Source organism: Pyxicephalus adspersus, chromosome 9 (genome assembly GCF_032062135.1).
Source record: "Pyxicephalus adspersus chromosome 9, UCB_Pads_2.0, whole genome shotgun sequence".
Taxonomy (NCBI): domain Eukaryota; kingdom Metazoa; phylum Chordata; class Amphibia; order Anura; family Pyxicephalidae; genus Pyxicephalus; species Pyxicephalus adspersus.
Genome location: NC_092866.1, coordinates 11146113 through 11161343, shown reverse-complemented (window position 1 = coordinate 11161343; position 15231 = coordinate 11146113). Strand labels below are relative to the sequence as shown.

Sequence of the window (15231 nt, the reverse complement as noted above, 5' to 3'; positions counted from 1 at the left end):
TGTGACAGGGTCCTTAAAGGCAGATTAAAGAGAACCAGAGGTTAAGGTAAAAACAAATACACTGGCACTTGCCACAGATGAACTTCTTAAGCCGACTCAACACATGCCTAAAACAAGTAAACAGATCCTCTCCCAATTTTCTGTTTGACATTTTACAGGGCAGGCTCTCAGAAAACAGCAAAACATGCAGGAGTAATATCTGAAACATCTGCTTGCAATCTTCAATAGAAGAGCATGTGATAACATAGTAACACAACTAAGGCTACATGGCAGATGATTCTCATCTGATTATCATTTCGGGGCTATTATTGGATGAGAATCTAAGGTGTGTACAGTGGCCGTCCGACGTGGTTCATGGATACATCCAGGCGAATCCACGAACGACCGCAATCCAAGTGAAGGGGAGAAAGCGCTGCGGGGTGCCACTTGCTCCTTCTCCCCCCTCCCCACTCTATGAAGCAGAATGGCGCTGTATGTACAGTGCCCAATTATTCATCTCTCAGTTTTTTGTCGTTGGAAAGAATTGTGAAAGTCTAACGTGTGTATGTAGCCTAAGAGTCCGACAGAGATTGCCATCCTATTAGGTGCATGAAAAATAATATTTACTGCAGGGTCACCTGACATTTTTTCCCAAATGCAATGGCTAAGTTGTTTAAATAATTAGGCTTTTCTTATCCTGCAGACATTTTTAACTCCTATGTTGTGAAGAATGTTTTCTGCAGCTAGTAGGAACCTGAACATACCACTATCAATAGTGAATACCTTATACAAACATAAGTACACCCACCATTGTGATATGCCAACAGGAACTAGGAGGTGAAAGCAGAGGGGTAGCTTTTAAAACTATTAGGAAGTGTATCAACATTAATGTGGCGTTACCCCAGAATTCAGCGCAAGATGATGGAAAGAAGATCTAAAATTATGTGCAAACACTTGTCCCAAGTTTGTTTTAGGGATGGTCAAGTAGATAATTAGGAGGTCTGGTTACAAATGTTATGCTCTTGAAATAAACCAGGGGGTAAGCACACTTGGTCAAAGAAGCACACCTGCCTGACAATTTATAAGGGATGATGCACTTGTAGGCAGTTGGTGTCTCACAAGACTATGCCAGCCAAAACAATGCAGCTGAGACTTCTTTTCTGTGGCTTTTGCAATTCTTAACAATGTCAGTTGAACGAATAATAAGTCAAAGCTACTACCTTGCCTAGTGGCCACATTGTAGTGCTGTAGCCTGTTCTGTAGCTTCTGGGTAATACTAGGTTTACTCTAAATATATTAAACAGCATGACAGCAATATATATCTATATATGAAAAGGGGGAACATAGGGGCTTTACTGCCTTGTTAGCAAATAATAAATACACTTAATTGGTGGGGAGAACACAGGGATGACTTTGATTAAGTATGGTTGAATCTTCATTAACCATTCAGATGGCTGGGCAAGGAAGGATAATTTAGGAAACAAAACGTACACAGACATCTTTCCTTGATGGCACACATCAGATGAGAGAGCACAATTTCAAGCAAGGGGAAGGTTGAGTAGAGAACTTTATAAATGGTGCAAACACAGGATACATTTTTGGTTAAACTGATGAATTAACATAATGTATGGAAGTCAAATTTCCTACATAAACAAAAAAAGAAAACAGCAAAGATGTACTGTATTTCATAATAGTGTGATCAAAGGAGGATCATGTACACACGTCAGATGATTTGCGCCAGACGTAAACAGAGCTCCCTACAACTGCTTGGCTGTCTTTGACTTTTATCACCCAATAGCCGGCATTTATGAAAAACAACAGCTGCAAGGACACAGAAACCTGAAGGGCTATGCCTCAAGGTGCAGTTTTTATTACCTGTAAATGAATCTGAACAAAAATTGATGGGAAGAATTTCTTTCCTTAATAAACTAACACAGGAAGGTGTGTTAGAATATATTAGTCTATTTCTTTCATTTTTTTGGTCTTTATGGGCATGTTCACATACGCAGTAAGGATGCATTGTTGTTATCACCTCTTCACTGCTGGGAATCATCCCTACAGCTGAGACACTTCTAGCAGTTCTTTGCCCACAGGGAATGAACTGAAGCAGTAAGTGTGTTTGAGGACTGCCTATCAAAACTTCTCAAGCACTCGGTCATTGTGAACAAGCACAACTTGAAGTTACCACCTGGGAATCCTTGTGTGAGCTACCTGTGTGAACAAGACCTTAAATGTCTGCAGTGCCCAGATAGAAAAGCCCTTTAAAAGCAACTACATTTTTATTATCATATTTCTTTTCATTAAACATTCTTTATTTTACAACTATCACTGCTACTGGACTGACCTGAATGACCCGCTTGATGTGAAAATGTCATTATTTTCATATCTGCTGGCCAAATCTTTTACTACCTATCTCTATATTTCTGCTCTTAAATTGCCATTATTATGATCCTTTTCAAGATTTTTGCATACAAGAGCTAGCAAGGGACCCACAATGGTTGGGTTTCTAAAAACTTGCATTACAAACACTGTTTATCTGGACCCTAAAAATTGTTCTGTTTTCAAACTAACTCCAGTATAATCTTTTATTGAAATAATTATTATTGTAAAAAACATTAATTGTTATTATTACAGAAACCATTCTACATGCTAATCTCCCAATATAAACTAATGTCAGTTTTTCAGTTTGTAAAATGCAAAGGCTGGTAAAGATAAACTCCTGACATGATGTTGTAGAGAGCTGAGCTTATCAGCAAGCTGCTTCTCAATTCACTGTGCAAGCACAAGCTTGGGAAGGACAAGAATCGTTAGTGCTTTCTTATTGCAGTAAAGAATAATCAGACCCCCTATCCTGGTTGACAGGGCTGTGTGAATCTGTGGAGCAGGCAGACTTTAATATTAAACTTTTGTGAGGTAAACTAGTATATATGTATTTATTATGTGTATTCATCTGCTTTTTTGGAGTTCAATTTTGACGTATAAGGAAACCTTGAAAAAGCAAGTTTTCTTGACTCTTCCTCCTCATCTGGATACCTACCAAGTTTAGTAAAAGAATCACAATATGTTCCACCACAATGTTTACCTGAAGCCAGGTGGTAAACTTTTTACAGCTGTGAGCAATAGACCCTTATAGACTTTTACAAGAGGAGAAACTCTATAATCAGTTGGACTATTGGATATAATTCAGACATATTCTTTAAAGCAACAAAACCAAGGGCATGAAAGTTTTGATATTTCTGTTTTTTGGATAAACTTCTTGTACCACCACTGCAACTACCATGTTTCACCACTGCACTCCTTTCTCTCTCTTCCCCCACCTCTGTTATGTATGGGAATGCAAAATCTGCTTGAAGCACAGAACTTGATAACACAGGTTTTCAGGATGATACATTGCATGGAGGTTGTCATAGACCCGTCCTGTAAAGGTGACTTCATATAAAGTTTGTTAATGAAGCGCTGCACTGGTGTCACTGGTGTGTATATTTTTCTCTCTGCATCTGAAGAAAATAAGAGGAATCAGTGCATCATCTAATTTGACTAAATACTTTTATTATTAAACAGGATTTATATAGCGCCAACATATTACGCAGCGGTGTACATTAAATGGGGAAGAAGATAAAAAAAAAAGTCTAACCCGGGAGAAGTTGATTGGGGCATGTTTAAGCTAACCCCACATCTAAAAGTTAAAATCTAACCGTACACTAAAAACTATGCAGTGAAGTGGTCTGCCTGACTGGATACAAATTGACTGAATAGTAAAGGTTGGTCTTTTATTTAAATGCATAATATTGATCTAAAGGTTGTACATAGATTTACAGTTAGATTGTAGTGTGTGGTGAGTTTAGGAGCTGAGCATATATTTGATTGTAATTTATGTAAATCCAATAAATTAATCTATTATTATGAATGTTTTGAAGCTGAGAAATAATAAAGACAAAATCAAAATTGGTGAATTTCCCTTTAAAGAACAAACTGCATTTCACCCTTTATTCATAGTTTTATTTGTCTAAGAAAAAAAAAAAAGTAACTTCTATATTTGGGTAGGATCAGGTCATGTGTTTACATTTTTAGTTTACATGTATGTTTTTTTACCTATAAAGATGCAATAGACAAACGTATCAATATATATCAATATTTCTTTTGATCACAATGATTATCATTGCTGGTTTCAAATTAATCCTCTAAATATCCCAGGACATGTCAAATGTTTGCCGTATAGGGAAAACAAATTCTGCTCAAGGGTAACCCAGGCTTAAAAAATGCTAACAGCAAATTTTCATACATGTGTCCAGGAACAAAACAAGCAAGACAAACCCTTTGAATGGGAACCAATATATACAAATTGACAGCTGTTGCAAAGACATGACACAAAGCGATACGGAATAACTAGCACATAGCAAACCTAACACGAATTGCAACAACTACATCTGTTGCTTATACCAGGAACCATAGGTATACATAGCCTTTAGGTGTATAGAAGATAAATGATGGGGCATGTGCCTGGGTCTTATAAATTAGACTCTAATACATTCTTCTAAGGATTACTAAACCCAAGCACAAAAATATTTATACTACAACTAATCAGCTCTTAAATGTGATGAATGTATTAGTTTTATTTTTTTAGACTAACAACATTTTAGGCAAGTGCAGAAAATGCTTTTTGACCTTGCTAGAAATGTAACTTGCTTGTAAGTTTCACTGAAGGAAAACAATGTTATCCTCTCTTTCTGTAAAATATTCATAAATTTATATTTCAAGTAATGCACATGAACAAAATGCAATTCATTTATAGTCTATCCATGAAAAAAACATGCCTCTTTGTACAGATACAGGTGGATACAGATACTTTGTACAGATGGAGGAGTAAACATAGCCACCCAGGGACAGAAAAGTGTTATTTGTAGGATTAACAAGTGAAAATATAAGGGGAAAATCCTAAAAAACTGCTGGCATAATTGAAGTTAAATTGCTCCTTTTGTGTAAAAATGTGTTAGATGACATGCAAGTAATATGGTCAGTAACTGAAACCCTAATTCCTTGTTTTCATTGCACAGCAAACATCTCACTAGTTAGCTTGTGCATTTGATTTTAATTTTTTTTATTTAAATGTGATAAAATTATTTTGATTGTGGTCTTTGAAAATACCTATATCTAAAGTAAAACCAAACTGGTAGCATACTCTGAAGTCATGCTAGTAACAAATAGGCCTGGTCATGATGATCTGGCATAGGGACAACCTGGGCAATTCATCGGTAACTGTAATTGTTAAAAAAAGATTGAAAATCCCTGTAGTAACACATGCTGCATTACTTTGATTACAGAACCTTGTAGTATTTCCTTTGAAATAAATTCTTTTCAACACTTTCTTCATGCTACCCAGATTAAAAGGTCATATTGATCCATTGATTAGAAAACGACACCATGTAGGTGTTTTAGTGGTACGTAATGCTCTCTAACTCGATGAACTAGGCAGAGCGGCACTATTTGTTCTCTGTAATTAACGCCACCTCTGATTTTTAGCATAAGAAAATCAGGCCAGTTGGCCTTTCACGTCAGTGGTTGATGAATGGAATTAGTCCTGACAGCCTGAGTCTGTGTGCCGGGCACGGCAGTCATCTACCAGCGCACGGCTCCTAAGGCATCTCGAAGAGCTTAGAGGGCAGTCAGAACGTAAGGCAATGCTCAGGGTATAATGCAAGAATAAAACAATAAATTCACAAAAGCATTAAAAAGAAAAAAACACAAGGGAGCAGGTTGTGAAAGGTCTGTATGGAGCTGCCAGCTAGAAGAATCAAACCCCTTCATAGCTTAAAAAAAAAAAAAAAAAAACACAGACTTCTCATAAATTATACAGCTCATCTGCATATTCAAGGCTGGAGACATTATGCAAATGTGGAATGATTTGCACACTGTATTTTTTTTTGTGTGTGTGGCACAGCACAGATTTAGCTCTTCGGGAGAAGGAGGAGAAAACTGTACAGCAAAGACAGGGCGATAATGGCATCTCTAGCCCTACAATCTATGTTCCCAGACAGAGGTCTTTGCTAAACAAACACTCCTTCTGCAGAACAGCCTCCAAACAAAGACTGTATTTGCATGGCTAATTGTGCTATTAATTAACTGGTTGAGCGCTGGCTCACTGTTGAAGCTGGAAGACATTCAAGGCCTTTTTTTCGCAATGGAGACATGTGTAAAGAAGCAATGTCATGGGCATAAGCCGTTCTTTTTCTGTTGTAATATGGAGTGTGCCAACACACGAGTGCATACACTTGGCTGTCATTTGAAATCCCAGGGTTTTGGTGAAATAAAAGTATAAAATGTTTTTTACGTGTGAAGGTTAGGGTGGGAACGGGCGACAGCATGCAAGGCACTTCATAATTATTTCATCTGACGAGGCGTTTGCTGCCACCGGGGATTATTTTACCTAATTGCAGGGTGTTAATGGGGGTAGGGGAGGACAAGGAGGGGAGGTATGGTAGAAGTTCAGGATGGCTCCCATGTCTCAGGGGGAGGAGAGAGGGAGTGCCTGGAATATTTAGAATAAAACAGAATGGCAGTACAGTATATAGTCATGCGGAGGCAGTTTCACCACAGTTCCTATCAGCTGTTCTCCAATAAGCAGCCAACGTTGTCGTACTGCTACGCTTTTTTTCCCCTCCTTCCCTTTCCTATGCTGCAGGCTTCGCTCTGCCCCCTCCCCCACGCCCAGCAGACCCATGCCAGGCTGCGGCTCATACCCTCTGGGAAAAGTTAACAGTAATTTTTTTCAGCTTTTAAATCAATTAGCCGGTCTGTTAATTAACATCAAGCCGACAGGAGAAGGAGGAGGAGAGAGCTGCATGGGCGGATGGCAGACGAGCTGGCACGATGCCATCCACTCAGTGGCAACGCCACAGTTTCGTGTGATATCGGCAGCGGGTATATGTCACGGCGGCCAATGAAGTGGGTCTGGAGATCCTTTACAGCTCCAGAGCAGACAAAGAAAGGGCACTGATTGCCAGAGCCAGCCTCCTTACCCGGGGAGGCAAATGTAGGTGGCGTGTGGGAAGCCAGCATTTGGGCACGGGGGTGACTAATGCGTCTCTACCTCCCCCCCCAAGTGTTCATTCTGTCGCAGTGTGCAAGCAGTGATGTATCCTTCCACGCCATCGCAGTTGCCAATCTGCGGATGCCCGCCTTGACTATGGAACCAGCGGTTAAACATGGAGGAATAAAATCCATCTGCGGGAAAGAAAGAAGAGAAACCATGCCAAAGACACCGGGCATCTTTTTTACAGCTTTACATGTTCCTCTGGGGACTCTTTTTCCTGCGGCTCTGCAAGCTCGTTTGGCAATCAAGTTTTACAATTAACGCAGGATGCGACGCCTCGTCAACAACAAACAAAAGGGGTCTGGCCCGCCGGTTCGCAGGAATGGCATGGGCACTCCTTATTTTGCCACAGTATGGCCGCTGCCAGCCATTGTGAAAGAAGGAGTTGCCAGCGGTGGAGGGCAAAGGCTAGGGAGTGGATGTGTGACTATACACACCTCTGTGCAGGTACTGGAGTCTCAGCATGGCATCAGGATATCACACTGTGCTCAAATCATCAATACACATAAAAGCACACACACATCCAGTTACAAGAACACTTCCAGAGCAGGTACGTGGCAGGAAAAGAGGCAGCTCCCCAGAAGCATCAGGATCAGAAGGCTGGGAGACATCTATCTGCATTTGCTGCTATCACCAGGGAGATGAATAGGGCCGAACCAAAACCATTTCTCCCAGATCTGCCTATGTGGAAAGCGTCACTCACAGGAGTCCAAACTTAGGAGGCAGTCAGGAGTGTGCCACTTTGTACTACAAGCCTATAAAAGCTTTGGGCACACTCCAGATGCTCCCTGTGACAGTCTCATTTGCTCTTCTCTCTTGGATGGGTACTCACATGGCTGATGCTGTGTTGGCTCCTGGTAGGTCTGCGGGCACTGGGTGCGCGGCCAAAACCTGGCGCTGGAAACAAAACACAACGGATACAGTCAGATTAGTGATGCCAACAGGATAAGGATCTTACAAAAAAAAAATTAGCAGAGGGTGTACGCTGCTTTGCCCGTTGTGTGGGGGGTAGTGACAACCTGGCTCGGAATATAAGACCCGCACTGGATTTACAGCTGCGCTCATGCTTTCTGATTAACCGTATGCCAATTGTTGGGGGATATTTTTTTCCAGTGTTGTTAATAAGTCCGCTCTGGATTTTAATGAGGAATAATTGTTTAGCTAACGAGCTTTGGCACACTATGAAATAATGAAGTGCCCCATACGCATACTGTCTGGATTACAAAGATGAGCAAAAGGAAGATTCTGCATGTGGATGAGGGTGTGCAGCCCCCTCAGCAGGAGAAAAAAATCACAACGATGGGCGATGGGTCCGGAATCTTACTCCTCTGCCAAGGGGCGTATGGAGCCCCCACCGTAAGAGCGGAGGGGCGGCAGAGGGTTATTAAACTCACGCAGCCTGAAGTCGGCAGCTAATGTCTCTAGTGGTTAATCATCCTACAGTGCTATGGCTTTGTGCATATCTCATTTGCATCTCATTAGAGTCGCTTGTGCAAGAAGCTTATTTGCAGCAGAGAAAGTTGAGAAATTATGTCGAGAGCGGCTCTCTATGTAAGTGCAGGATAGCTTGGGAGCTACGCTAACCAATCCCAAATGAAAAGCAGGCTCTGCCTTGGCATTCCGGGAGATAATTGGAGCTGTGGCATGTTCATCCATCGGCTGCGTGTTCTGGATATTGGCAGATTGGATCGCTGATCCTTGCCACTGCTACGGAGGCATATAATGGGTACTAGTGGCAAAACATAGAGGCTGGTGATAAGAAAAGTGCCCATTTAGTTTTCATCCCCCAACTTTTAGTGTGCCCACAGCCCTGACTTAAAGGGGCCTATTTGCCAAAGCACACAGGTAAGGCCCCCCAGCCTGGGCAGGTGTATGTTATGTGACTGGTATGTGTGTGAGATGTCGCAGGCACACTTATATTGTGATACATGCAGATGTCGCTGTTGTTCTGTGGAACGCTGTAATGATATGCAAAAACATAATGACTCAGTCATTCAAGTCAGAATTTTGAGCAACCACAATTCTCAAGAGCGGACAGTAGTGGAGGAAGGTAGGGGGGGGAGTTATGAGTATGTGAACACGGGAATGTACTTTAATTACAAGCCAATTATACCGCAGGGGCCCACAGATGATTATAGGAATCTAGGAAACTGTGACATTCGGATGAAAATCACACATAATGTTAATGCAATTAGACAAGGCTTGCACAAATCGCAATCTCGTAGAAGCACTTATTGTTTTAACAACATGATCTGTGATATACATACAGATGTTAGTGATTGGCATGTAGACCAGACGTGGACATATGGGTAGCTGTCAAGTGGCATGGGGACTACAAGTCCCTGCATGTTGTGCTGGTTGCAACAAGGCCAGATTTCTAGTTCCTCAATTGCAAGGCTCCATGTTGCTTGTGATTGTTAAAAAAAAAAATCCTTGTTATCATTAAAGAACAGGTAGCATGCTGGATATTTAAAGTGAATTTTGTAGGGACAAATGTGGACACTGCCTTGTGTTTGAGGGGCTGAAGGTTCGCAGGCTGTGATTGTCATCCATCCTTCAATACTTTAGACTCCTAACTGACTTCTAACAGGTATGCATATAAGTAGCTTTGACTTAATTGACTGCAATCTTCAGTCACAGGCTTGATAGGCAATGAAGCAAGTAATGAAGTTAACATTCTTGGAGTTTTCGCCTTCAAAAACAGGTTAGCAATGGCAGCTTCAATATTTCTAATCTGACAGCCTTCCATGAAACATGGCTCCACTTTTACACCATGGGGAAATGATAAAAAAAAATCAATATTTTTCCACCATATGCTTAAGGGCACCAAAACAGCCATTATGTCCAATAACATTTCCTTATACACCATAGCACCTGGCAATATTTCCTGTAGGCATATATATGTATAGGCACATAGGTACTTTAAAAGTCTGTACATGCTTGCAGGAAAACTAGAGTAAATTTTCATTGAGTATAAATTTGTAGTTATTATTCCACCATAATTATAACATTTAAATATTACTTGCTTGCTGTTCCAGTAGTTTAAAAGAAAATTAGTTTCGCTGAGTTTCCATCTAGTGCAGTGATGCTCTTCTAGGATGTATCAACTGCAGCACCTGGAAAAAAACAAAGGAACACACAAAATATTCAGTATATGCAAACATTTACAGGAGACTGTCAGAGGCTATAGGCATGACTGGGTTTAAAAAAACTATGCAGAAGACAGATTTAGGGACCATATTAAGAGAGATTGCTAGAGATTACTGCTATTAAGGCCCCTTTACAAATGATGCTACCTTACCTGAAGGCTCCATACATAACACCAAGGGCCACCAAGTACTAGGACTTCAGTACATGACTGTACTTTTTAAATCAGTGATACCAGTATAACCTATTCAATACCATTAAAAAATATTATTATATTGGATATACAGATAAGTATCCAAACATTTCCTACATGTATTAAATAGCAATACTAGGTAGCAATGTCCCAAAATAGATCACCCGATACCTTTAAAGCTAAACACATAGTTGAAATACATATATGGGAGAGGTTATACCGGCCAAAGATTTGTTTACATTACAGGTATGTTATCCTCATCCTTATTTACAGCTCAGTAAAGACACCAATGGCATAAATCTTTCCTGCTAAATTCCTTTAGAATCCTACAGTGAGAAAAGGTTATTTTATGGTGCAGACAAGCTGAATTTGGCTGATTTTGGTATTGATGACCGTAATCATTATGGTTAGCAACAGGAACATGGCTTACTTTAAGGCTTGAATTAAGGTAAATTTTATAGTATATAAGAACTCAGAATATAGTCTCAAATAATTTTTGCCATATTTACATAAATTTAAAGCTTATCAATCTTTTAAAATAAAGCTTGGTGATCCTACTATGGAGGTCCTTGTTTAGTTTTTTCTGTTATAGTTTACTAAAGTTGTTCTCCTGCTTTGCCATTTCATCTTAATTACCTGGTGGACTTTACAAACACTGGTGAAAACACCCATCAAAAATGCAAAAAATGTTTAATATTACCAACCAAAAAATGTTCAGATATTGTGATACAATTCTTAGGTCAAACAGTTTAGTTTTTTATTTAGTTTTGGATAGAGTAGGGAACAGTTTGAATTTTTTGGGGATTTCCCGACTTCTTATCCAGGTGAGAATAGTTTCAACACAATGGATGTGAGGGTAATTCTCCAATCATATCATAGACAGAAATAAAATAACTTTTTTTCAGTGGACTACAGGGAAGGCTACAGTGTTTTTTTTGCTTGCTGAGTTACCGATGCAAATTTTGCTTCAATTCATGTATGGTAAACTAGAACAGAATTGAAAAAAAATCTCTTTAGTGCAACCCTGAAAAACTGTAAAAAAAAATTAATGATATAAAGTCAAAACTAAAGATCTGAAGCTGAAAGTTGCTTGCTGTAGATTGTAATTTGTGCCTATGAAAGCTACAAGGGCTGCTGCTCAGATCAGCCTATAACTTGCAAAGGGGGAAAAGGTGGGGAAAGTGCAATTCACATTTCAAGATTTTAGGTTAAAAAACAAAAGTTTTTATTGCATAACTTTGCAAATGCATGTAAAGCTGTTACCATTTTTGCTTTATTGAATTTAGTGCAAACACACACTGGGGGTCTTCAACTCAGACGGAGTAGGTCGGAGCTTTTAGGGTGTTCATAAGCTCACGGGTCCGCTTATTGAAAACATAAATAGATTTGAGTTAAGGGACATGATATACATAGCTGCCTTAATGCTACAGGGTGGCTTCACATATATTTCCAAATGTATACAACCAAAAAAACTATGTTTTTAGCCTAAAACTGTAAGTAGTTTACTTAAGCTTTTTGTGATTAGTAGCTGATGTGTGTGTTGGGGAATTGTAATGTTCCTGTACGGTTTACTTTGCACACTGCCCTTGGTCAGACTAAAAACTGTCAAAGTGCCTAACTAATGGGGGACAGTGAAATCAAATACATTCTGCATCTACCCAGTTTATAAAGACTTAGAGCCATCAGACCTGTTGTTGACTAAAGATTTCTGTTTCAGGCTTAACCGCAGTCACATCCAATCCTATTCAAGTAAAAGAGAGTGGTTGGGAACCATTTTGATTATGAGCGGTTCTAGAAAGTGACAACTTGCTTCTGGTCATATGGTTGCTTTTCCTATTCTGGATCGCACTACAGCCACAATTTGAGGCAAAGGTGCTTACTTGCAGTGCAGTTTGCCCCTCCTGTGTACTCAGTAGCTGTTTGCTGCACACCTGAGAGCTGGAAAACCTCTGTTTTTTCACTACAGGTTGCTTGCCCATTTAAGCGCTCATATTAGGAAGTCTTTTAACAAAAGCAACCCTTATTTGTTTTTATATTAAAAGCTACATAAAAAAAATACAATATATGGCCAAACATTTGTGGAAACCTGATCATTACTCATTTATGACCAGTTAGACATCCTGGTTGAAAACAAGCATTGATATAGAGTTGACTACCCCTTTGCAACTATACCAGTCTGCACTCTTTTGCTAAGTCTTTTCACAAAACATTAGAGTGTGTGGCAATTTTCCTTTCTTTAGCCAATGACCTATTGTGAGGTCAGGTACTACTGTTAAATGAGATGATCTAGTTAACAACTGACATTTCCGTTTATCCCAGAAATGTTGGGTCACAAGGTCAAAGGACAAGGACCCAAAGTAAAAATTGTCTATAATGTCCTTTTATGTTGTTGTAACAGTAATCTTTGTTGTAAACTCAATTTTAACAGGCGTCTTTTCACCTTTGGTATAATAGTAGGTATGATGGTCAGTTGTCCACATTCTTTAGGCCATAAGTAAATAAAAGTCATTGGTTTTAAATGTATTTGGCCATGTATTCTATTGTTCTTTGACATCAGTTTTTTTACAACTTCATGAACTCAGATGTTTAATTCCACCTAACAGAGTTAGGATAAGCTAAAAAAAAACTGGTCAGAGGGGACACATTAACATAGCATAACACAAACATAATTTTATATTTCTCTTTATATTGTTACCAAACCCCACTGTCTAAGAATATTTTAGACATGAGGACCAATGCTGCCTGCCATTGTATATAAGACCCAATATTTACACATCAAAATAAAAAAAATAAAAATATCTGCTCTCTGTTTTAAACATGACCCCTAATTAAGTTTATTGTTTTTAATGTTTAAAAAAGAAATGCTGGTGGCAATATTAGGTATAGTTCTCACAGAAGATTTCTATACTGAGGATCTCAGAATAATGAACACCCTAAAAGGCCAACAACATCATGCAATGGGGTAGGGGAGCTGTTTTACCTTAGATTAGGTTACCGGGTTGAATGGGGGGTGTAGTTGTTTTAGCCTTATTTCCATCTAAACTGGTAACTTGCATAGCGTGTGTGTGTATATAAATGTTTTGTGCCCTAAAGTATGCTTACAAAGCAATGCAAAAATAATGGACTGCATGTTGCTTAATAAAGAACATAGGGAGCTATGTATAAATGTAACTTTCAACCAGGATTTACACATTTACAAGTACAAATTTTTACAACTGCATTTATTTTGAAAAAATTGTTATGATGACAAGATGTGTGACTTCTGGGTGAAAATTATTTGAATCTACAAAAATAATTAGAGATAAAAAAAAACTGTCATTAGAAACATTAGAAATGTCTTATTTTATATCTAAAGTTTTCTTGACCATAGAAGAAAAGTAGGAACACTAATTCTTAATATGTTATAACACTTACCTGATAAAAGGGACCAGTACAGTGAATCTTAGGAATGACTTTGGGTTCATTTTTATGGAACATGGAGCAATATCAGCAGTATGTTAAAATAATGAGGCTTGCAGTGCAGTTGGGATCTCTCTTAATATTCCGAGGGTTTAAGAACAAAACACAAAAATGTTTAATCACTTTTCCTGTTTTTGTGGCCAAACATATTATTATTATTAGGATCAGAATGCGCCATATGTTCATATGGTTTTTATGCAGAATTACCAAACTTCACATTACACTGATCAAGTAAAAAGTGGCCCAAGCAGAAAGCTTTGTAACTCCTCTTTGAATCCTTAGCAATCCTCCCCTAATGACTTTCTCAATTGCAACAACCATAATTCATATTGGCTGTGCATTCTTTTAAAAAAAGGTCAGTCCAGCAAAAAGTGAAATTTTAGTGAACAATATAAAAGACACTAAGGGAGTAAACATTTCTCTTACCAAGATGAATTATCAGTTTGCATTCTAGCTTACTGATTTCTAGCTTATGGAATGCAAAGCTTATAGAATTCTAGCTTACTGAATGCAATGAAAATTTACTTTGCAAAGAGTAACCAAGGTGCAAGGATCTTTCCTTGCACGTGGTTGGTTGCTTAGAGTCATCCCATCTCTAACTTGCAATGGGATGTTCAAGCAAACATTCCTTTAGCAAATCATCCCCAGTGTCTCCTATTGAATTGCTATAAAGTCTAAGTCCAATGCTTCACAATGCTGCCAGGTGTGCTGTTTTTCAAATGTTTGCAATAGTGTGCATTTAACTTTAACTGTTTATTAAAAAAATGGAGGTCTCAGACTTAATTCCACCTCATATAAACAAACAGCTTTGCCAATGTGAGACAAACATACCTACCTGCTGTAGATTGTTGTGATTCATCTCATCTCACTCTCATCATCACATGCAGCTTGGTGCTGCTGTGCTTCCTGATTCCTCCTGTAGCTGGTCACATGACCCATTGTCCTTCAATAGGGAGGGCCTCCATTCTTCGGCATCTCTTTGCAGTATACTTTAACAAGGACTTGCTATTTAAAAAAAAACTCAACTGAAAACATGAAATAACAAATAGCTTTGGTATAGAAGAAAAATGAAAACTGTTGCTGCAATAATTATTTTTAATAGAGAGCGGCACCCTGAAATTATTATTTTTCATCCTTGTTTATTTTTAGGGTTAAAGCGCCTCTCCTTACTTTGTATTTAAATTCACCCTTCAAGTGCACAGACCAGCTTTACCCCAGCCAATCCCACTAGCTCACCTCCTAGTTACACATCCCAGATGCATTTACCCCTCTCTTTCTGACAGCACACCCCTGAGTTATCGCTCTTCACTGATCACCCCAGATTTACCTCACCTCATTTTACTCACCTTCACCCATCTTAATA

At 39.0% G+C, this 15231-nt stretch overlaps 1 protein-coding gene across 1 annotated transcript in view; it reads right to left on the bottom strand.

Annotated features, from left to right (window-relative positions):
* PMFBP1 (polyamine modulated factor 1 binding protein 1) overlaps window positions 1–14869 on the bottom strand; it is a 71260-nt gene extending 56391 nt beyond the window's left edge. The window contains exons 1-5 of the mRNA XM_072422561.1: window positions 14704–14869; window positions 13824–13943; window positions 12850–13024; window positions 10092–10185; window positions 7902–7966 (exon numbers count right to left, since the gene is read on the bottom strand). The gene's annotated coding sequence lies outside the window, so the exon portion shown is untranslated. The remainder of the gene's footprint in view (window positions 1–7901; window positions 7967–10091; window positions 10186–12849; window positions 13025–13823; window positions 13944–14703) is intronic.
* Window positions 14870–15231: the final 362 nt, after the last annotated feature.